General features: G+C 47.9%; 1 long non-coding RNA gene across 1 annotated transcript in view; it reads right to left on the bottom strand.

The window, feature by feature from the left end:
• Nucleotides 1–2,054: 2,054 nt before the first annotated feature.
• The window catches only part of LOC107182747, a 61,948-nt gene continuing 39,262 nt past the window's right edge, over nt 2,055–24,740 (bottom strand). The window contains exon 3 of the long non-coding RNA XR_001513478.1: nt 2,055–2,521. This is a non-coding gene — a long non-coding RNA (uncharacterized LOC107182747). The remainder of the gene's footprint in view (nt 2,522–24,740) is intronic.

The following is a 24,740-nucleotide window of genomic DNA, read 5'->3' as shown; positions in this document are numbered from 1 at the left end:
AGAAATCAGACTGGCCACATACTGATCATTATTAAAGTTAGGAAATTGGTACGTGAAGGTTGCTTTATGACTCTCTCCAATTTTGTGTAAGTTTGAACATTTTCATGCTAAAAAAGTTTTTTGGAAAATTAAAAAAATTGAACCTACGTTCTCCTACACATGTTCCCCAGGACAGACTGTGTCCAGCTGTGGGGTGGAAGATCTGAAGGCATCTCCACCAGCCAGGCCATTTGTCCTGAATTACAGCCCCCCCCCACACACACACACACTCCCCACTGCATATCCATCAGGGCACCTGGGCTTTGGCACACCTCTCCTTGGAATGATGGGATGGGGGGGGGTGTATCTGACCACTGAGGCTGGTAAGTCCCCCCAACTCAATCTAGTTTGTTATTGATTTGTTGTTGTTGTTAATCCTCACCCAAGGATATTTTTCATTGATTTTTAGGGAGAGTAAACGTGAGAGGGAAAGACAGACAGAAACATCAGTGTGAGAGAAACATATCGATTGGTTGTCTCCTGCAGGAGCCCTGACCAGGGCCTGGGCTGGGGAGGAGGCTGCAACCACGGTATGTGCCTTTGACAGGAATCGAACCTGGGACCCTTTGGTGCACAACACTCTATCCACTGAGCCAAACAGGCTAGGGCTCAGTCTGGTTCTTAACCAACTCCATGTGACATTGTAGAATCTGCCTCAAGTCCTCTTGTGGAATCAGCAGTGACCACAAAGGAACCCAACTTGTCCCACGCGTTCATTTAGACCAGCGGTTCTCAACCTTCCTAATGCCACGACCCTTTAATACAGTTCCTCATGCTGTGGTGACCCCCAACCATAAAATTATTTTCATTGCTACTTCATAACTGTAATTTTGCTACTGTTATGAATCGTCATGTAAATATCTGATATGCAGGATGTATTTTCATTGTTACAAATTGAACATAATGAAAGCATAGTGATTAATCACAAAAACAATATGTAATTATATATGTGTTTTCCGATGGTCTATTTTGGTTGTCTAGGATGGGGTCTGCATTGGCATCTTATTAAGTTCCCCAGAGCACTGATGGGCAGACGGCTTGGAGAAGCATGGGTATTCATGCTCCGTTACTAGTACTTCCATTCCTCTAATACCTAAGAGTTTCATACCTGTAGTCCTTTGGGTACCAAGCTCCCTCCATCATGGAAACCCTTTCTCTCCCTGAGTGTTTGACACACACCAACCTACATCAAGAATCATACAACTTCTAAATTCTTTTCTAACATTTCTCACTAGAATTAACCAGTTCCTCCTGGCTGGAGTCCTTCGGTACCCTGATCTTATCAGGGCTGCCTCCCACCTCAAGCCTTTTGAGAGAGGGATTGCATATTTTCTTTGCTGTTGGTGCCCTACCCTCCCCCCCTCCCGCCCCCCATGTCTAGAACAGTTGCAAACAGGAACCCCTCGGTGGAGAGTCATCTCATTAAGCATACCTAAGACACTCTTATCTCTTGAAATCTCAATGGTTCTAAGGAGTCTGTTCTGGCAGCTGGGGACAAAGCTCCAATATTTTGTATTATATCCTGGGCTGGTGACTTCATTTCAGCCCCTGGATACAGCCATTCCTGAAAACTACTTTTAAATCACTCAAGTCAGTAAAGTCCACCACCACCCTTTTAAAGAACAGAGTCAGCTGTCACTGTGTTTCTATCTCTTACAACTAAAAGAATGCTGACTAATCCTCCCAGGCTATCGCATCCATCTGGGAGGGTCTCCCCCAGACCTACACATTTACCAGCCTGATAAACTTGGGCTCCTCACTTCTGACTCAATGCTTCCTCCGCTGGAAAGGATTCCCTGATTTCACAGAGCAAACCCAGGCGTTCCCAGAGCACTCTGACCGTTTCTCCCGGCAGCACTCTAACACCGTGGTGACGGCTGATCTGCACGTCAGCTGCTTCGACCTTTTCCTGTTTGTGTTCCCAGCGCTGACCCCAGCAGCCCCCAGGAAATAGCTGTTGTGTTGAATGAATGAGTAAGTGAATGATTAAATAGGACAGTGTCGCCTTCCTCTGACAATGGGTTTATTTTTAAAAAGGATACGAAAAACAAAAGGCTGTACCACCGAGAATGGCTGGAGGGCTGGTGCGTCCGTCTCTCCTCTGATTACATAGCAGGCAAGGTGTGTGGGCAGGAAACAGAGGGACCTCGGAGACAGGCAGATAAAGGAGTGGGTGGCTCTTGGCAGCAGCAGGCCTTTCTCTCATCTCCTGCCATGGGGCCAGCCCCTGCCCTCAGTGCCCACCTGCCATGCGGAACCTCTCTGGATCCCCATAAACAATGAGAAATAATTTGTCTGGGGAGAGGGTGGGGGAATAGGATGGGCAAAGGGAGGAAGATGTGTCCGTTTCATTCCAGCTGGCTCTTCACCATTGCTCCCTGAGCTAGCCAAACGCATCTTCTAATTTAGTTCATTCTTCTCTTCCCCATCACTGGTAATGGACCCACAGAGAACACTGTCAGAATCCAACCACTCTTCTTCCCTAGAAGAAAGGGAAAGGAGAAGGCATGCAAGAAAGAAATTGACAGAGGAAGAAAAGAAGGGAAGAGATAAAGGAGAAATGATCATAGCAATAGCTAACACATACAGCTCTTCCTGTGTGCCAGGCTCTTAGCTGAAGACTTGGCATACACTTACTAGGCTCATCCTCCTCGAAACTGTATGAGGAAGGTTCTAGTGTGTATCCCCACTTTACAATGAAAAGGGGGTAGAAAAATAAAACAGAAAATAGATATATTTTCAGATAAGGGCACTGACGAGATCCAAGCCCAGGGACACAGATTAGCACAAGAAGGTGCTCACTGCCCGGCTGGTGTGGCTCAGTAGTTGAGTATCAACTTATGAACCAGGAGGTCACGGTTCGATTCCCAATCAGGGCACAGGCCTGAGTTGCGGGCTCGACCCCCAGTGTGGGGCATGCAGGAGGCAGCCGTTCAATGATTCCCTCTCATCACTGAAGTTTCCATCTTTCTCTCCCTCTCCCTTTCTCACTGAAATTAATAAAAATGTTTTATTAAAAAAAGATGCTCACTAAACACTGTGGAATGAAGGTCCACTAGAAACCCTAGCCCGCATGGTAAAGACAATACCATCGTCCCTTGTTAAGTGGGGAAAAAACATGTTTGAAAGCAAAAGGTATGTAGGAAACTAATTTCTTACCTTAGTTTATAAATAGGAAAGATACTGAAAGACCATCCCCAGCATTAATGGGAATTATCTTGGGAGGAAATAAGGGGTAAATTCAGACATTTCAAAACATTGATTTTTTTTTTAAACGATAAGAATGTACTGATTTCATAGTAAAACATGTTAGGGTTGGGGAGAGAAAGCATGTGCAAGACTTTTTGCTTTCCTGAGCACAAGACCATCACAGCCAGATTTTTAACAATTTTGGACCAAGCGATTGAGGGTGAAGCTGGGCTTTTATATTAAACTTGGCCTTGAAGGAGCTCTGGAATTTTTCCATTGAAAGACTTAGGAGCACCAATTGGATTGGCATTTGGGACTGGGGTTGTGTCTTGAAGGCACATTTGTACAATTCCAGTGTTTTTACTTGTATAAGTTATAAAATGCTACAAAGCAAATTACCCCAACAACTCAGCAATGTAAAACAACAAACAGGTATAGTTTGTTGGCATGGCTTAGTGGGTGCCTCTACCTCAAGCTCTCTCATGGGCCTACTATCAAGATGTCATGCCCTAGCCAGTTTTGCTCAGTGATTAGCGCATTGGCCCGCCGACTGAAGGGTTGTAGGTTCAATTTTGGTTAAGGGCACATTCCTTGGTTTCAGGCTCAATCCCCAGCCCTGGGCTGAGGCACATGCAGGGAGGCAACCAATTGATGTGTCTCTCTCACATCGATGTTTCTCTGTCTCTGTCTCTCTCCCTCCCTACTACTCTCTCTAAAAATCAATGGAAAAAAATATCCTCAGGTGAGAATTAACAACAACAAAAAGATGTTGTCATTACGGGGTGTGGTTTCATCTGAAAGCTCAACTGAGGAAGGACCTGCTTCTGAGCTCACTGATATGGTTGTTGACAAGATTCACTTCCTCTCCATTCGGCAGCTCACTACATCATCAGTGCCCACAAATAAGAGTGAATAAAAGCAGAGCAAGATAGAAGTCACAGTCTTTTCATAACCCAATCAGGAAGTGATATCCCATCACTTTGCAGTATTCTAGTTGTTCGAAGTGAATCTTTAGGTCCAGCATACACTCAAGGGATGGCAGTTACACAAGAGCATGAAGACCAAGAGGTGGGATCACTGGGACCATCTCAGAAATCACCACATTGGACCGAGAGGCTGTAAGGCTTAACGGACAAACCCAGAGCCAGAATGCCTGGGTTTCATTCCCAACTCTGCCAACTCCAGTTGTGTGACTTTAGGCAAGTCACCTAACTCTGTATATACCTCATTTTCCTCATCTGGAAAGTGGGCATGATCCTGGTATCTACCTCGCAGGGTTGTGCAGGGATTAAAAGAGCGGATATATGCAAGGCACTCAGACCAGTGTCTGGTACACAGTAAGCACTATGTAAATGCATGCTATTGTTGTCGTAAGTCACGCATCAATAAAATATCAAGCTTTCCTGGAGATGCTTTAATTCACACTTACAACTAGGAAAATGGCAATTGTCTATGACAAAGAATAAGAACACAGTAAGGGTTTCTGTTTATTGCAAGTTCAAGAATAGGTAAAACTAATCAATGGTGATAGAATACTGGGGTACAGACTGAGAAGGGGCACCAAGCAATCTTGTAGAGGGTTGTTCTTCTAAATATAATATAGATATATAATACTCTCTCTAAAAATCAATGGAAAAAAATGACCAGGAGTTCGATCGCTTGCTATGATGTGCGCTGACCGCTAGGGGGTGGCACGGAGTGAAGGAAGGCCCCGGCCAGCAGCTGGCAGCCAGGGAAAGAAGGCCCTAGCCAGCAGCCGGAAGGCCCCAATCAGCCCTGATCACCAGCCAGGCCTAGGGACCCTACCCATGCACAGATTTCATGCACTGGGCCTCTAGTGTTCATATAGTTCTATACCTCAGTAAAAATTCCTCGAGCTATGAACTTAAAGTATATCTCACCCAATTTGCATCTTACACATCTCACCCAATTTGCATCTTATACCTCAATTTAAAAAAAACTTTTAAAATGTAAAAAAAAACACCAATTATAAGAGAGCTGCTGCTGTTAATAACTAAGAGGGCTGCTGTTGAAAACGGTAGGGGATGGAAGGCCCAGGTTGAACCACGGCCCCAGGTTGCTGGTCCCCCTTAGGAGGAAGGAGTTAGTCCATCTCTGCCAGCTCCCTTTGCCATGACAACAGGAGGGCAGAGCACTTAGAGACACTGCCCTCAGCACTTTTTAATCTGAGAGCTTTGGAAAAAGGCTCAGAGTCGGGGGAGGAAGAGGACAGCACGGGAGAACTGGCTGGCAAGATGCTTGGGTGGTGGAAAAAAAAATGCTTCCAAGGCAAAAAGGATTAAGAACCAGCTCTTCTGGGCTCTGGATGCATTCATTGCCTCGCAGGCTGGAGACATTCCCACCCATCCCTGCCTCCTTTGGAGAAGAGAGGGGGCGCGATGCTTAAGGTTCACCAAGAACCCTCTTCTCCCCCACCCAGAAAACAGGAGAAGAGATCTCACTTTTAAAATGTTTTAAAACCTTCTAAAGAATATATAGCCAGAAAGTGTTCCCAAGAAAATTTGGTACAAATAGTAGGTCAACCTAAGTGAAGAGAAACATGCATATAGCCCTGGCCGGTTGGCTCAACAGATAGAGCATTGGCCTGCCTACTGAAGGGTCCCAAGTTCAATTCCGGCCAGGGGCACATGCCTGGGTTGTGGGCTCAATCCCCAGTGTGGGGCGTGCAGGAGGCAGCTGATCCATGGTTCTCTCTCATCACTGATGTTTCTATCTCTCTCCCCCACTCCCTTCCTCTCTGAAGTCAATAAAAAAAAAGTTTTTAAAAAATGCATATATTTGGTTTCTGAGACTGGTTAGCAGGCTTGAGTGGGGGCAGGCACCCTAAGGTCCAGGTGATTAGTCCATAGAGTGTCATCTAAACAGAATAAAAGTCAGATGTCTCTGTGCTGCACTGTTCAAGTGCTATAGCACCAAGATTTCAGGGGTGGGAACTGGCTTTGTTTCTGGGAATGAGCCGGAAAGGAACTTTGAGGTTCACCCAGGAAGAAAGTCATGACTGACCATGACGTTATCTGCCAGTGAATAATGCACTTTATGAATAAGGGCGTCAAGTTTTCATTCTCAGTTCATCACCTTTGTGGAAGAGATTACTCACGTCCGCCAACATCCTGGCACGAGGATGGACTACATTTCCCAGTGGCCTTGCAATTCAGGGCAGTCATGGGCCAGTGAAATGAGAGCCCAAGTTTCAGTGCCTATTCTGACCTTAAGGAAAGCGACATCGCTTCACATTTTGTATAATCCAAATGAGCCAGCAAATGATGATACCCCGAGGGTGGTATTGTGGGTTAGGTTCCCCAAATGGAGACCCTGAGACAAGGACTCAAGTGTAAGCATTTACTTGTGAAGTGACCCCAGAAAACACCAGTAGGGTGGGGGAGGGAGACAGAGTAGGGAAGACAGCCAGTTACCACAATGGGCACCTGGGATTCAATCCTACTGGAGAGTTCTGGAAGGCAGCACAGAACACACACCTCGGAGCCATCCTACCCAAAGGGGAGGGAGTTGGGGCATTTATCCACGAAGCCTCAGCAGTCATTGATTGGGGCTGTTCCCCGGAGGGGTGAGCTCCCAGCACTGTAGGCCTGCCTTGCTTGCACACACAGCAAACCCCAGCTGCCAGGAAAGGCTCTCAGGCAGGGAGACGCAGTACTGTCCACGGAGAATGAGGCGAGCAGGTCCAGAAACGGTAAGTGCCAGGGGGTGTGGGTGGAACATCCATAGTGTCTGCAACAGGGGCAGAGCCACACAACAGAAGGAACCTGGGACCCTGAGTGACTGCCTGGAGCAGAGCTCACCATCAACCTGGTCTGTGCACCTTGGACTGTGACAAATGAGACCAACAAACTGCTGCCCTCTCTAAGGCGTTGAATTCGTGTTAGGCCTCTTTGTTACAGCAGCCTGGTCTTTCCTAATGAACGTAACAGCCTTCTTTCCATTGAGCTTGGGAGCTACAGCTTCAGAGACCATAGCACCCAACATTGAGGGAGGACCTGTGGTTTTCCATGCCCTATCTCACTAACTATCCACAAGAACCCTAAGCCAGATGCTATGGGTGTACCCACGACACTTCCCCAACAAGTTCTGAGGGAGGGTGAACAGCCAGAAGGGCTGGGGAGTTATCCTGAGAAGCGATGAATGTCCTCAACCTCTGAGAACTGGTGGAAAGCGAGCTCGCTGCTGTCCCCAGAGGTCCCAGGTGGAACTGAGCGCCGGTTGCCCACAGTAGTAACCGGCTTGACATTCCCTTCACTTGCTGACTCCCCTCCGGACCTCACTCCCTGCTCCCTGTCCAACAGGCCACAGCCCCACCACCATCACCCCCCATCCCACAATGTCAGGGCATCATAGGGGAGCACCAGCCTGACCATCTTTTCCCCTCCAAACGTGTTACTCTCCAGACTTTAAATTTCAATTCAACAAACGTTTATTTTGCACCCAAGTCATGCCACACACGCACTGTATTAAGATAACCGACTGGTAAACCCCAGCTCTCAGATAGCTCGTGATCTAATCGAGAGGCTAGTGTTTAAAGGAAGAACTCCACACCCACAGGGAGATTATGATTCACCCTCTGGGCTGTCAACATTGTGAAATATTTTTATTCCGGTTGATAAATAGCCACTATCCACAGTCTCCCGGAAGGCCCTCCACCTGCTGTCTGGGTGCTTCCCGGACCTCCCCTGATCCCCCAGGTAAAGGGGAGCTTGGGCACCTGGAGGAGCCCATGGCCCCGCCCAGGGTCAGGGCCACGTGCACTCTGATGGACGGATGCCTGTGCCGGAGCTTGTTATCACGGAGGTGAGTCCTCGTGGGAGAACAAAGCAGGGGTCATCAGCTTTACCTGAGCTGGTCAGAGTTGTCTTTTGTTTTATTTTGTTTTGAACCCAGAAAACACCAGTCTATACTGGGTATGGGATTCTTTGCTGGGGAGGGGCGGGGGGGGGGGCGTGTAATGAAAGTGTTCTGGAATTAGATGGTGAGGATGGCTGTACAACTTAACGCATATTGTAAAAGCCATTGAATTGTACACTTGAATAGGGGTGAGTTTGGTGGTATTTGAATTATATCTCAAGAAAGCTGTTATATAGAAAGAAAAAAGAAAGAGAAAGAAGGATGGATGGAGAGGGAGGAGAAGGAAGGAAGGAAGGAAGAAGGAAGGAAGGAAGGAAGGAAGGAAGGAAGGAAGGCAGGAAGGAAGGACTAAGTCTCATTTCCTAATACCTCTGGCCTTAGGCCTACAATAAGGGTAAGGAGAGCAAGGCACTCACTTTGGGCACAAAATATAACATTACACAACCAGTGGTATGAATGTGCTCCGGCTGCCATAACACGGTGAACAAACTGAGTGGCTTAAAGAGCAGAAATGTATGTATTGTCTCACAGTTGTGGAGGCTGCAAGTCCAAAATCAAGCCCCGCTTCCACCTCACTCCCACTCCCACCCACCCAGTCTCTGAAAGTGCTAAGGGAGGATCTGTTCCCGCCTCTCCCAAAGCTACTAGGCTCTTCGGCCTGTGGCAGCATAACTCCGCCTTTACACAGCCTCCTCCCTGGGCGCACGTGTCTCTGTGTCCAAATTTCCCCTTTTTCTGAGACCACCAACCCTGCCCCAGTGCACCTCACCCTAACTAATTACCTCGGCAACAACCCTGCTTCATTCTCAGGTCCTGGCAGTCAGAGCTTCAACATAGAAATTGGGGGGGGGGGAGGCTCTATTCAACCCAAAAGACATGCCACGTCCTACTGGAGCCTGTGGTCAAAGGGAAAATCTGATCTTGCTTTATTTAAAATTGTAATAGTTTGCTCATCAGAGATTTTGCATTATTTTTTTTTAATATGGCATTAAAATATTTACCTTGAAGACTGAGATTTTTGGTGCCCCTTAAAATTTGTACCTGAAATGAATGCCTCACACGCCTCACCCTGATCCAGGCCTTGTCTGGCATTCTCCACGACTTAAATTTTGCATATTTTGGAAAGAGCTATTTTAACACATTACCTACCCACTTTTATATACAGAGAAAATGCCTCAAATTATGGGGCAGGTTCAAACTTGACAGATCTCATAGTAGTGACAACAATAGGTATAAGAATAAATAGGAGCTGCTTTCATAGCACCCTCTGCATGCCAGGTACTTCACATGTACTAACCCACCTTTTGAAGTAGCTATGATCATGATCCCATCTTACAGATGAGGAAACCAAGGCCCAGAGAAGTGAAGTAACTTGCCCAAGGTCACACAGCTAGTAACTGGCAGAGTTAGGACTTAAACCCAGACCATTCTCTGAACTGCTAAGCTACAGCTACCCCTATTACTATTATGAGTATGCCATTATTGTTACTATTATTATTATTATTTTAAATGTGTTTTTATTTATTTTGGAGAGAGAGGGAGGGAGAGAGAAACATCGATTGGTTGCCTCCCACACGCGCCCCAACCAGGGTATGTTTCCTGACCATAATCAAGCCCACAACCTTTTGGAGTATGGGACAACACTTCAACTAACTTAGCAACCCAGCCAAGGTAATAATAGTATTGATTCTTCTAACAATTATAATAATATTGTCATGGACATTCAATACTAATCATTATTAGCGTGGTTGTAAGAGCGATTCAAAGCTGCATCATTTGGAGAGTTTATTTCCCGTGCACCCAACACCGGAGCAAGAGTCTTTCCTAGGGTTCTCCTAACAAGCCGGGAGGGAGACTGAGGCCAGGGAACTAGCCCCAGGCACACAGCCAATTACCAGCCCTGCAGCTGGGCTTGGAGCCACAAAGCCCTTGGGCGGCCTTGGTCCATCGCACTTGCCCACGAAACAGAAAGACTGTGCATTATTTTCAGTTCTCGGCTTCTCCATCGCACAGAGCCGCCTCCCTCCTGGGACAGCAGACGTTCCCCTCTGATGCAGCGTCTCTCACTGGGATCGTAGCCACCATGAGACAGCAGGGGCCATCCTGGCTCAACTCAGCTACGTTTTTAGGTTTTCTCTCACTCAAAAACTCCGAATTTTCTGTGTCTCTTCGGGTAGGGCAGGATCCAATGCACATTAATGAGCTAACTGGAGCACTCCATCAAAACACCAGTTGGGGAGGCAACAAATGAGCACCTACTGCATACCAGATACTGTTCTAGGCCTGAGGATGCGGCTGGGAACAAGACAAAGATCCCTGCCCTCGGGAGCTGATGTTCCAATGGGGTGAGAACAATCAATCAACCCACAGATTTATAAAGATAATCTCAGGTATCACAAAACAGAAGATAAAATGGGAACACAGAGATAGAGAATGACAGGGACCAGGGAAGGTCTCATGAGCAGAGGATTTCAGAGTTGATACTTAAAAGAGGCTGCAATGTAGATATCAGGGGGAGGGGGCTCAAGGGAGAATGAATGGCAGGTGCACAGAATAAGCCACCAATTTTAGGGGCAAGAGGAAGCTGGTGGGGCTGGAGGTTAGGAAACAAGGAGGATTGTGGGAAAGACAGGATCAGAGAAGCAGGAAGGGGCTGGAATGCTTGGAGACTTTTGCTCAGGGACAGAAGAACTGAGTGGTGAGGGTTGTAAAGCGTTCAATAGAACCCTAGCTGGTCTGGCTCAGTAGATAGAGCGTGGGTCTCGGACTGAAGGGTCCCAGGTTTGATTCCAGCCAAGGGCACATGCCCGGGTTGTGGACTCAATCCCGTATGGGGCCTGCTGGAGGCAGCCGATCCATGATTCTCTATCATTGATGTTTCTATCTCTCTCTCCCTCTCCTTTCCTCTCTGAACTCAATAAAAATATATTTTTTTAAAAAAAGAGTTCGGTAGAGTAGCTCCCATTACTTCAGATCTTTTCCTCCTCAAAATCATAAGGAAACTTTGGGGAGAGTTTCACTGAAGCAGAAGCTCCCCCACATCTTCATCAATAAGTCCTGGCAAATCCAGCACCCCAATGCAACCCAATGACATCTTCCCATCACCACACTAACACCCTAGGCCAGGCCACCTAGGATTGCTCACCCAGACCAATGCAGCATCCTCCTCCCTGGCCTCCCAGCTCTGCCCTGGCTCCCAAAAATATTTTTTAAATTTTAAATCTACTCCTAGGTTCACACCCAAAGAATTGAAAACAAGTATTCAACAGGTTCACGTAGACAAGTGTTCATAGTAGCACTATTCACAACGGCGAACAGTGGAAACAGCCCAAATGTCCCTTGATGGATGAATGGACACAGGAAATGTGGCCTAGCCCTGCAATGGAATATTATGCAGCCAGGAAAAGGAACAAAGCCCTGATACACACGACAACGTGAACAGACCTTGAAAACATTTTGCTAAGTGAAATGAGCCAGACATAAAAGGACACACATTATATGATTCCATCTGTATGAAATGTCCAGAGTAGGTAAATCCATATAGACAGGAAGCAAGCTGGGGGTTGCCAGGGGTTACGGGGATAGAACAATGGGGATTGACTGATGGGTACAGAGTTAACTTCTGGGGCAAGGAAGGTGTTTCGGAACGAGATAAAGGTGATGTTTGGACAACATCATAAATATACTAAATCCCACCGGTTTGCTTTTAAAAGGTTGGTTTTATGTTATTTGACCTTCGTGTCTTTAAAAGGTAATGTGTCTTTAAAATCAAATCATGATACTCTCCTATTTCAAACCTTCCATGGCTCCCTACTGCACGTAGAAAACTAGCCCAGCCTCTCCATGCTGGCCTGTAAGAGTCTGCATGACCCGATTCTTGCCAACCTTGCCTCTCACTGCTCTCCCCCCAGCTCACCCTGCTCCCGGCTCAGCCTCCGTTCTGCTCCCACAATGCAGCAAGCTCATCGCTGCTTCTGTGCCTGCTGTCCTCACAGCCTGGCACACTTGTCCTGATCTTCAGTGGCTGCCTCCTTCATGTCTTGGTACCACCTCCTCTGAGAGGCCTCCTTTGCCCACCCACCGTTGAGTATTTCACTCCCCTCCCCAGGCCTGCCCGTAATCATGCCTGAAAGCATCTCTCTTCACAGTGCCTATCTGAAGGGATTGCTGAAGCTTGGGGTCAATTGTTTATTATTTGTCTTTCCTATGAGACTGTCAACTCCATAAAGGGCCAGGCCTGTCATGGGAACCCAATAAATGAATTGACTTCACCCCATCAGCACCTTCAGCTCTCTCTTTGCTCAATGGCATTTGTCTCCTAGGACATAAGGTGCAGGATTCCAAAGCAGAAATGTAAACCCTGGACTACCATTGGTCCTCTACGACCGAACCTGTTTTTATGTCTTAAATGGAGACGGTCGGCCTGTTTGCCAGCCTGGGGCCCCCATGCCCGGGCTGCGGAGGGTTGGGCTGCTGATGGCCCCAGCCCAGTCCCCGAGCCCCTGCGTGGAGTCTGCTCTCTGGTCTTCATGCTCCACAGGCTGAACTTGAGCGGAACCCAGCTCCTCTATCGGATCCTTCCCCTGCTCTCTCCTGCTCCCTCATTTTCAGGAGACCACTGGTTCTCAAACTGGAGACACCCCAGGGGCTCTGACTTAGTTGTACGGAGTGAGGCCGGCCACAGGGATGGCTGGAACCTCCCCAGGGAACTACAATGTGCAGCCAACTCGGAGAAGCCTTGTCTTCAAGGTCTTTCCTGGGAGCTCCCCTGACACCCCATCCTGCCCAGACACCCCATCCTGGGCTCTGCTTCAGGGAACTGGACTCCAAATATGTACATGCTTTCCACAGAACGTGCCCTTCCCGGGGCTAAGACCCCGCACTGGGAGCCCAGAGACTTCCTCTCTACCCGGTGCACAGCCCACAGCCAGGATGGCCTTCTGGTCCTTCAGGTGCAGCAGCAGCAAAAACAGGGGTGGGTGAAGGGACATGAGGGAAAGTGTGTGTGTGGGTGAGCGACAGACAGACAAATGCCCAGGAAGAAAAAGAGGAACAGCTAGAGACAAAGAAACCCCCAGAAAGAGACACAAAGACCAGAGAGAAACAAAAACAGAGAAAGAGACCGAGATTCCCAGAGAGGAAGAGAAAGATCAAAGAAAGAATGCAGAGAGGGGAGGGTGGAAACTAGAGAGAGATAGACACAGAAAAACAGAGAGAGCGAGAGAGCGAGAGAGAGAGAGAGAGAGAGAGAGAGCAATAGAAAGCCCCTTCTATATGATTCAGTCCTGTCCCCTCTGCCAGCAATAGGTGACAACCAGGGTGTGTCTGACCAGGGCCTCGTCTGGGACCCCCACCAGCCGGCAGAAGAGAGGAGCCTCCGGGGCTCCCAGAGCCCGCAGCTGCCTTATCTGCTCCCAGCGGCCAAGCAGCGCCTCCTTAGGGCTCCTGTGGCCGCTCACCAGCTTGGCCTGTGAAATTCAGCTCCGGCCCCCCGGCTCTGAGTAAACTGCCCTTTTACCAAAGGAGCGGAAGAGGATTGCATCTGTTGACAGTGTTTGAAACCCATTCACGAAAATATTTTGCAGCCGTCACCGTAATGACTCGGATTCCCATCTTAGTCGCCTCCCGGGAGCTCAGGTGGGTGCCGGGACCCTCGGGGCCCCCGGGCATGGGGTTAAGAGGCTGCATGCTGGCGTCAAACAGGCGTGGGCTCAACCCCAGCTCCTGTAACTGACCCGCAGGGGAACTCTGGCCCCCGGTTTCAATGCTTCTGTCAATGACACCAGTGATTTCTGCTTTATTGATTTCTGTAAAAGACCAAGTGCTGGGGGCTGAGCACGATGGCTGGCAATGGGAGACCAACAACCCGGTGGTGACAAGGGGACCAGATCTGGAGTCGGGCTGCTTGGGTTCAGATGCCAAGTGTGCCTTGTGTGACCCAGGGCAAGGGACCTAAGCGCTCTGTGCCTCAGTTTCCCTGTGTTCAGAGCAGGGACAATGACGATGCCTAACTCACGGGGTTATCGTAAGGCTGCTTAGGTTAATCCTTGGATAGCATTTCACAAATCTGCCACGCTGTGCATTCCAGGGGGTACCATCACATGTACCGCTCAGGTAGACGGGGCCACAGAGTTGTGCAAATAGCAGCCGATAGCTGCTATTTTTTTTTTTTTTTAAGAATTAGATTATTTTGCTCTAACCGGTTTGGCTCAGTGGATAGAGCGTCAGCCTGGGACTGAAGGGTCCCAGGTTAGATTCCAGTCAAGGGCATGTACCTTGGTTGCAGGCACATCCCCAGTGGGGAGTGTGCAGGAGGCAGCTGAATCAATGTTTCTCTCTCATCGATGTTTCTAACTATCCCTCTCCCTTTCTCTCTGTAAAAAAAAAATCAATAAAATATATATTTAAAAAAAAAGAATTAGATTATTTTTTGTTTTGTTAACCCTCACCTGAGGATATTTTTCCATTGATTTTTAAAGCGAGTGGAGCCCTAGCTGGTTTGGCTCAATAGATAGGGCATCTGCCTGCGGACTGAAGGATTCAGGGTTCGATTCCAGACAAGGACACAAGCCCAGATTGCAGGCTCGATCCCCAAGAGGGAATGTGCAGGAAGCAGCCGATCAATGATTCTCTCTCATCATTGATGTTTCTATCTCTTTTCCCCTCTCTCTTCCTCTCTGAAATCAATAAAAACATATTAAAATAAATAAATAAAAATAAAGCAAGTGGAAGGGAGGGAGAGAGAGACACAGAGGAACATTGATATGAGAGACACATCGATTGGTTGCCTCCCACATGCGCCCCTACCAGGGCCGGGGATTGAGCCTGCATCCGAGGTATAGGCCCTTGACCAGAATCGAACCCGGGACCCTTCGGTCCATGGGCCGATGCTCTTATCCATGGAGCCAAACCGACTAGGGCTAGCTGCTATCATTAAGGCGTTTATCGGCTAGCTGCTGGTTCTGGGAAGGACTGTCGGGGAATGTGCTGAGTACTGTACATCCATCCCTCACTTTATCTTCCTGGGAACTCTATGCACGGGTATCATCTCCCCATTTCACAGATGAGAGAACTGAGGCTCAGAGAGATTGAGTCATGGGTGCACAATCACACAGCTGGGAGGTGACGGAGGAGGGATGCCAACTCGGGTTCACCTCAGGCAGTGGGCCAGAGCCAAGCCATCCAGCTAATCTTGGTGGATTATGGTCAACCCTAACCTCAATGTTAGCAGTTGGTTTACGAATGGGCAGCGTGGGCCAATGCGGATCAATACACCCCAAAGGGAGGTTTGTGTGGGCTTCTGGGAAGGAAGAGGACACCCTAGGAAGCCAGACGTTCCCTCTTTCTAGATGTGAATGAGGACATTTGTTAACTGGGAGTTAACAAGCATCTTGCAAACCCGAGAGAAGCCAGCTTCGGAATAAAACCAGCCCGCAGAGGAGGCAAATGCTGAGAGAATGGCAGACAAATAAAGCTGGATCCTTGGTCAAACTGAGCCGGAAGCCCACATCCCTCTATACTAGCATTTATGGGAGCCAATAAAAAATAATGAGTATGGGGCTCCTTCTGGGGCGATGAAAATGTCTCAAAACTAGACAATATTGTGAATGTACGAAATGCCACTGAATTGTACACTTTCAAATGGTTAATGGTTACGTTCATGCTTCATGAATTAAACCTCAATTTTAAAAACAACCGTGTGAACTGGGTTTTCTGTGACTCGTAGCCAAAAGCTTCATAACCAATATCTCTGATTCCAAAATTGTGGTTTTTCCACTTCCCACAAAGTTGGACACTATTTTTCTGGGTCCCTATTTCTCAGATGCATTCACATTACCAACTCACATACTACACTTCCCTCATCTCAACTTAGATTAGCAAGTCTGTGCCAAAAATTCCAAAGAGAAGTCTTTGTTCCAAAAAAAAATCTACATTCCCAGGAAGAAGTTGTGACCCACTCATATAATCAGCCCGTGTTTATTAAGCAACTTCCGTATGCTTTGCACTGCACAAGGCAATATGAGGTATTCAAGAGAACGTCCAGAAAAGTCCTCATTCATTAACCATCTATCTGTTCATTCATTCTAAGACATTGATGCGTACCCACTGATTCCTGGCATCGTTCTAGCTGTGGGGATACAACACACGAAAGTCCTGCCCATGGAGGGCTGACGTTCTAAAATGTGGGCAGAGAGAAACAAACAACAAGCAGGATAAATCAGTAAAATGTATACTGTTTTAGACTGGGCTATGTGTTAAGGCAAATATATTTTTAAAGGAATGGGGAATAGGAAATGTGTGCAGGCTATAATTATAGACAGGGTAGTCAGAGAGGCCTCACTAAGAAGGTGACATTTGATGCCCTAGCGGGTTTGGCTCAGTGGATAGAGCATTGGCCTGCAGACTGAAGGGTCCCAGGTTCGATTCCGGTCAAGGGCACATGCCTGGGTTGGGGGCTTGGTCCCCAGGAGGGGGCATAAAGGAGGCAGCCGATCAATGATTCTCTCTCATCATTGATGTTTCTATCTCTCTCTTCCTCTCTGAAATCAATAAATATATATTTTTTTAAAAAAGAAGGAGACATTTGAGTAAAGCCCTGAAGAAGGTGAGGGAGGAGCCATCGGGAGCCTGAAGAAGGTGAGAGAGGAGGATATCTGGGGGAAGAGCATTTCAGGAAGAGGGAACAGAAAGTGCAAAGGCCCAGTATTCAAGAAGTTCATATCTGTGTCATACAAGTCTTCGTTTGCTAGAGCCATGGTAACAGAGTACCACAGACCAGAGGTCTTAAACCACAGAAATTCATGTCCTCACAATGCTGGAGGCTAGAGTCCAAGGTCAAGGTGCCTGAGGCCCCTTTCCTTGGCTTGTAGGTGGCCACCTACTCCCTGTGTCTTCACATGGTCTTCCCCCGGTGTGCCCCCTAATCTCCTCTTCTTATAAGGAGGCCAGTTATACTGGATTAGGGCCCTCCCAGATGGCCTCATGTTACCTTAACTGCCTCTTTAAAGGCTCTATCTCCAAACATACCACATTATAAGGTTCTGAGGGTTAGGACTTAAACCCTCAGAATTGGGGTTGGGGGGTGGGGTGCGGGGAGACGACACAATACAACCCATAATAGTGAAAGGAGACCAATCTATGAAACCACAACAAAGTATCCATCACAGCCAACGATTAGGTGTTAAATAGTGATATAGGGACTGTAAATGTTATGAAATTTTAAGGAAGGCTTTACTGAAGTTATTTTTAAAGAATCAATAGGATTTGGAAAGGAATTAGAAGAGGAGGGGAAAGAATGTGATCATATGTAGTAAAGAGAAACCAGTATGCAGTGCCTGAGGAAGTCACAGATACTCTGGTCACAGTCAGGATAGCCCAATTTTGCTGCTGTAACAAACACCCCAAATCCCAATGGCTTAACAAGACAAATATTTACTTCTTGCTCCTGCTGCATGTTCAACACGAGCACCAGGAGGCTCTGACTTGGACTCGGGATGATAGAAGTCCATCCTGTCACAGCAGGAAGGGGGAAGTGTGACATCACGCATTTGCTTTTTCAACTCCCACCTAGAAATGACTCAAGCCGCTTCCACTCACCTTTTGTTGAAAGCAAGCTGTATGCCCACACCTATCCCCAAAGTGGAGGAGGCAGAGACAGAAATATCACTGGTGGTGAATTATCACCTATCTTAATCATTGCTTTTCCTACCTGCTCTGCCTTTAGACTGTAAACTCCTCAAGGGTAAGAACCTCATCCAAGTTGACTTTGCACAGCAATAGTTTGATAAGTGGGAACAATTGCTATCCAACCCCTACCCTATGTCTAGAACAACATAGGACCAGGGTAAATGTCTGATGAAAACTCAAATGAGAAGGGTTGGCAGCATGCAAGTGGCAGCAGGTTGAAGAGTGGAATTGGTAAGTGGAAGGAGGAGGCAACCATTTGAGAACAGAGCCAAGGTTGGTGCAGTCATCAGCACCCAGGCTGATGAAGACTGGAACTCAGTATCAGAAGTGGGCTTCTTAGATCCCCCCCCTGCCCCCCGCCCCACCACCACCGGGGGATGAGCAAGGCACTTCAAAGCAAGAATAGAAAGAGCACAATGACACACCGGTTCCTAGCATTGAAAGAAAGTGATGAGTCGAGGTATGACTCGAGTGCCCTGACACTCAGGGATGTGCTGCTCACTCATCTCCCGCTGTCTCCACATGACACAGCCAAGTGACTTTGAGCCACTGCGTAGCCCACCTGGTCACTGCCTGACTTCTTCCCGATGTCTTTCTACCTTATCTCCTGGTTGGATCTCCCTGAACCATCACTGTCCCTTACGTTTCCTGACCTGATCATAATTTCCTTAGCTGGTTCTTCCAGCTAGGTCCAAGGACCACATCTATTCTTTTTTTTTGTTTTAATGTGTTCTTTATTGATTTTTAGAGAAAGAGGAAGAGAGGGAGAGAGAGAGAGAGAGAGAGAGAGAGAGAGAGAGAGAGAGAGAGAAACATCGATCAGTTGCTTCCTGCATGCTCCCTACTGGGATCCCGAAACCTGGGCATGTTCTCTGACCAGGAATCCAACCGGTGACCTTTCAGTGCCTGGGATGATACTCAACCAACTGAGCCACACTGGCCAGGGCTCCTGTTCTGTTCTTGAGTGATTTCCTGCTTATCTTTTGGTCTCGGTTCACGAGCCCTTTAGAAAGCGATTGCTAATCCCTCGATTACACTTCTCTTAAGCATCTATCTCATTGGGACAATCGACAGCTGTCTTTGAACTCATAGACGGCACCTACAAGGATGTGTTCATAACACAGGGGCTGCCCCCACCAACCTCTCCAACATCATTTCCCACCACTCACCTTGCTCCAGATGCACTGGCTGCCTTGCTTGTTCTCAAACACACCAGGCACACGCCTGCCTCAGGGTCTCTGCACATGCTGTTCTCTGTCTGAAACTTCCTTCGCTAAGAATTGTGCGCAGCTGCCTCATCCCCTGCGTTCAGGTGACTAATGTCTAGTTATCCGATGGGCCATACCTGACCACCTTTTCTAAAATGCTCCTGCCCCATTCACACTTCACTCCATTGCCCTGTTTTATTGTCACTTACCACTACCCACAATGACTCCATTATCCATTTACTTGTATATTAGCTGTCTCTCCTTTTAAAAATGTAAACCCCATGGGAGTAGAGTCCTTGTCTGATTTGCTCTCTGCCTCAAACTGTTGAATAAATGTGTTGAATGAATGATTAATGAATGAACTTCATTCACTTCCATCACTTCTATAATAATGACTGTGTCTATGTAGCACTTACTATGTGCCAAGTACTGTTTGAAGTGATTTGCATGCATTAATTAACTCCTTTCATCCTGATAACACCTCTGGGAGGTAGATGATACTACTGTCATCACCATTTTATAGTTGAGTACACTGAGACATGAAAGATTAGTCCAGTAAGTGACATATACGCCAACGAAACTGGATTTGGTACCAGAAGTGGGGTGCTGTTGAACCCACTACAATTACAAAGCTGGTAAAATGTTGGGCCATGGTTTGAATCCAGGCACTCCAGCTCCCAAACCTGAAGGCTTAGCTACTCTGCTGTAGTTCTTACAATCTCCCACATCCTACCTCTACCCCCAACCCCTCCCCCTCACCCCTTCTCCATCCCCACCCCACCTCCCCCTGCTCTATTTTTACCTGCTTAACCCTCCCCAAACTAGAAATCTCAGAAATCCCTTTGAACCACTTTTTCCCCAAATTCCCTGGATTAAGTGGTACTTAATTTATTTTTCATTTAGGGTGTCTGACTTTGCTGGGGAAAATAAATCACATCTTCATTTTCATTTCCTTTAGCTACATTATGAATGGAGGCAATGAATTGCAGTAGTATTAACGGCGTTAGCAGCACCTGTGACTCTGTCATCAACAGAGAGCATACTTGTAACTCATGTTACAATTACTGCACAACTCTTGACATGTCATTGACTCTCGTCATCACCTTAAAACTGTTAAGCCTGTCACTAGGTCTTCTTTTTCGCACATGAAAGAAGCACGTTTGTTATGGTATGCAAATACCTTGCTATACATATGTTGATAACTGATTTTCATTATAATTAGTCTACTTTGTGTTTGATTGTATGCATCTAAAAACACAATTCTGAGAAGGGTCCCTGGCCAGCTTCCTTGGACTGCAAAGGGCTCCGTGGTTCAGCAAGTGGTAGGAATCTCTGCCCTGGCCATTGAGCGAGTGAGTCCTACAGACTGTCCCTCTGAAATGCTCCAGTCTCCCCGTCCTGCTCTCAGCAGCCCTGTCCTGATCCAGATCCGCCACTTCTCTCCCTGCCTTGCTCTGCTGCCTCTCTCCAGGCCTCTTTCTCACTCGCCTTGTCTTCCAGTTTTAAGAAGCCACGATAAAATTAATAACTAATATTTACATTAAGTACTAAGGCTCACGGCAGATGTTACAGACAGAGAGGCTCACAAATAGCTTCCCTGGTCTATCTACATTTTAAGACAGAAATATGTTAAGAACAAGTCAAAAGATTACACATAAAAATGGAATTTTGCCTCTTTACATAAAACCGAAAGATTTGGCCACACTGAACCCATATTCCCACATGGCATTCACCAGCTTGTATTGAATAACTAGAGGCCTGGTGCACAAAATTCGTGCACGGGGAGGGTCCCTAGACCTGGCCAGCAATCAGGGCCGATCTGTGGGGCGACCGGTAGGGAGATTGGGGGGCCCCACTGGCACCCGCCTTGGCTGGCCTGGGGCCTGTGGGCTGTGGGCAGCTCCTGTGTTGAGCGTCTGCCTCTTGGTAGTCAGTGTGCGTCATAGCGACTGGTTATTCCACAGTCGATTTGCATATTAGGCTTTTATTATATAGGATTGCCATCTCCTTCCAATGGGCCTGGAGTTCTCCAGTTTGCCACAGGCCTCACCACTCCTTATTGTCTCCCTGACATGGAAGGTGAGCATTTGCTGAAATTTACCCCCTTAAATCAAGCCTGTCCCAATGATCTGTCTCCTATTGAGTTTGGCAACTCTTCTTTACAAATACTTTCTTACATGATCCTTATGAAAGCCCCAGAGGGTTTCTAAGGTGGGGATTTTCATTACCCCATTTTACAGATGATACAGCTTAGGGCACAAGAAAGTGAAATAGCACACATGCTGTCACGCAGAATAAAAAGAGTGCTAGGGTTTCTGTCTCCAGACTCTCTCTCCTTCCCACTGAACTGTCCTCTCTTCCGCAATTACTTTGTAAAACACCAATGGGTGCTTCTGCCTCCTACCTCAGGACCTCCTATGGCCTGCACAACAGAATAGATGCCACACTCCCAACCTGGTACCTGAGCGTCTTCAGACCTGGAAGCCTCCCTTCAGAGACGTTGGCTTCTGCCTGCCCAGTTGGCAGGCTTTCTCTTGAAATCCAACCTCCTGAAAGTCTGCTGCCCTGAGGCCGCCATGCTTCAAGGAAGCCCAAGCTAACCTCATGGAGGCCCCTGGAAGCATGTGAGGGAAGCCTCTTGGACTGTCCAGCCCAGCCCAGCCATCCACATAAGACAGCCAAGTGAGAGACCCAAGCAGGACCAACCAGCCAAGTTCTGACGTACCCCTGACCTAAAGGATCCTGAAAAATAGTAATTCACTGTTGTGGCTTTAAATGGCTTGAACAACTTGGTCAGCCTTATCGCTCACCATACCCTCAAACCCACTCACTTCTTTCTCAATCGATGACTCTGCAATGCTGTCCCCTGCCCCCCTTCCGCGGATGTGTCCTTGCTGGTCCTCCTTCGTGACACACCTCTCCAGCCCTACACCCCATCTCCTGCCCCCGGAAACCCTCTTCACCACCTGTGACCCACCCCCATTTCCCCAGATGACCTCTCCCACCTGGACGCCCCCCTAACTTTACTCATCCCCCTAACACAGCACTCTGTTATAAAAACGTACAGTCTTGTGACTCAGAAGAAACAAAAATAATTTGAAGTTCATGCCTTTCTTGTCTCAGGAAATTCTCCCCTCTCCCAACACAGAGGAGTTTTCCTATTCTCCTGAGTTTGCAAACTGACCTCCTACCTATTCACTGAGGAAATCAGACCAGCTGAGCTCAAGAACAGAGGGAGGAGGTGCCTCTGAGGGCAGCAAGTGCGAGGACATAGAGGTTAGGGGAACACCCAAGTACAGACTGTTTTCCAAGAGTAGAGGATGCATGGAGCATCATGGGTGGCTGGACTTTGGAAAGGTGCTTGGCCACCCCCAAAGGTTCCTGGGTTCCCTACTTGTCTCAAAAGCAGTTGAGTCTCCAAGTTGAGGGGACCCTGCAGGCTGGGACAAGAGAGGGTCTCAAAGGTAACCAGTGTGGACTGGTGCCAGAATGGGGCTCCTGGGGGCTTTGATGCTGCATAACACCCAGGCCCCATGCGGGAGCAATGACAGCTGAGGTTTCATCACCTCCATCCAGGAATGGAAATAATTCTACTACTATGGCAGACAGCTTCTAACAATGCCCCACGTGGTCTCCGCCTCCTGGTTGTCACAACCTTGCACAATCCCCTCTGCTGAGCAACCTGCTTCTAAACAATGGAATACTTCGGTGTTAAGGGGATGTCACTTGCATAATTAGATTACAAAAGGTTCTGGCTTCTATGCTGCTAGCAGACTCTCTCTCTGTGGTGACTGATGAAGAAAGCTGCCATATTGGGAAGAACTTAAGGTGGCTCCTGGCCACCAGTCAACTAGGAACTGAGGCCCATTAGTCCAGCTGTTTGCAAGGAACTGAATGTTGCCGACAACCAGAGGTCCTTAGATCCAGATCCAGCCCCAGTCCAGCCTTCAGATGAGACCAGTGCTGCCCAACACCTTGATTACAGCCTTGTGATCAATCTAAAAGCACAGGACCCAGCTGAGCCACACGGAGACCCTGACCCACAGGAACGGTGAGGTAATAAATGTGTGTTACTCAAAGCCGCTGAGTTTGTGGTAATGTGTTAGGTGGCTTGTGGCCATTTGTTATGTAGCCGGAGATAACTAACACAAACACAATGCACTGATTTGATGCTAAGGACTCGTCAGGCACCATCCTAAGGCCTGTGCATGCATCCATTCTACGTAAGCCTCACTCAACCCAACTGAGGCACAGAGAGGTTAGCCAGCTTCCCCAGCTGGTCAGTGTCACCACCAAGACCGGAACCAGCGCCACTCCCCTCTCCAAACACAGAGGACTTTTCCTGTGCTCCTGAGTTTGCAACCCGACCTCCTACCTATTCAAGACACACCTCTACCCAGACATGAAAACTAAAGATACAGACATGGGACAGCAGGTCAAAGGCACTGGGGTGGATCGTCAGAAGGCGAGGGAGGACCCAGGAAGGGACTTGGCAGGTGGGGAAGCTCACTTGGGGAGACTCCAGGCCACAGCTGTTTACTAACTGGTATGGAAATATTTTAATATTTTAACAATCAGCTGTACCAATGTGTTCCGGCTGAATATCTGCTCTGAATACACAGAGAGATCACTGAAGCCAAAAGAATAAGGATCCAAACCGTGAATCATATGAGAATAATTCCGGGCTTAGGAATGGATTAGACACCGTGATTTTTTTCCCATCCCCCTGCAGATTTTAAATGTCCAAGGCATATGTAAATCCGGGCCTCACCTGAGTGGATCGTAAGTGAGGTGAACAGGGACAACCTGCACACACGTTGGTTCTCAAGCACAGAGACATGTTAGAATAACCTGGAATCCTTTTAAATGCCAAGGCCTGTACCCCACCCACAGAGCGGGATTCACTGGGGCATGTACAGCCTGGGCACTGGGATTTTTAAAAACTTCCCAGATGATCCTGATGTGTAGCCAACCTCCAGCTGTGCTTCTCAAAGTGTGGGCCCTGGACCAGCAGCTGCAGCATCACCTGGGAGTTTATGAGAAATGCAGATTCCCAGGCCCCTCCCAGGTTTGCTGAATCAAAAACTCAGGGTGGCCTGGCCAGTGTGCTCAGTGGTTAGAGCATCAGCCCACACACTGAGGGGTCGTGGGTTCAATTCCCGGTATAGGCACGTACCTGAGTTGCAGGTTCAATCCCCCACATTGTAGGCAACCAATTAATGTATCTCCCTCACATTAATGTTTCTCTCTCTCTCTCTCTCTCTCTCTCTCTCTCTCTCTCTCTCTCTCTCTCTCCTTCTTTCCCTCCCTCCTTTCCATTCTCCCTGAAAAAATCAATGGAAAAAATATCCTCAGGTGAGGATTAACAACAACAACAAAAAACCTCAGGTGGGTCCTGCAATATCTGTGTTTTAACAGGCTCTCCAAGGGGCAATGCTGTGTGCTAAAGGCTGTCGGGGAGTGTCCTGCAGGACAGCCAAAGCCACGTGGATACCTGTGCTGCTGTGTCGCCAACCGGCAGAGGTCAGCCAGAGGCCAGCCAGAGGCCAGCACACGGGCCTAATCCAGGACTGGAGATTTTGGACCCGGCTCTCAAGAAAATGGGGCAGCCCCTGAAAGTGGCTGCACCGCTAGGAACCAACCAAGCTGGGGCTTCAGGCAATGTGAGGGCTCTCGTCCAGGCTGAGGGAGAAAATGTGGGAGGAAGAATCCCAGCCTCCAGGACTGAGACACCCAAGG

This window comes from Myotis davidii, unplaced genomic scaffold (genome assembly GCF_000327345.1).
Source record: "Myotis davidii unplaced genomic scaffold, ASM32734v1 scaffold1238, whole genome shotgun sequence".
NCBI lineage: Eukaryota > Metazoa > Chordata > Mammalia > Chiroptera > Vespertilionidae > Myotis > Myotis davidii.
The sequence above is the reverse complement of the archived record's forward strand: the minus strand, read 5'-3'. Positions and strand labels throughout refer to the sequence as shown.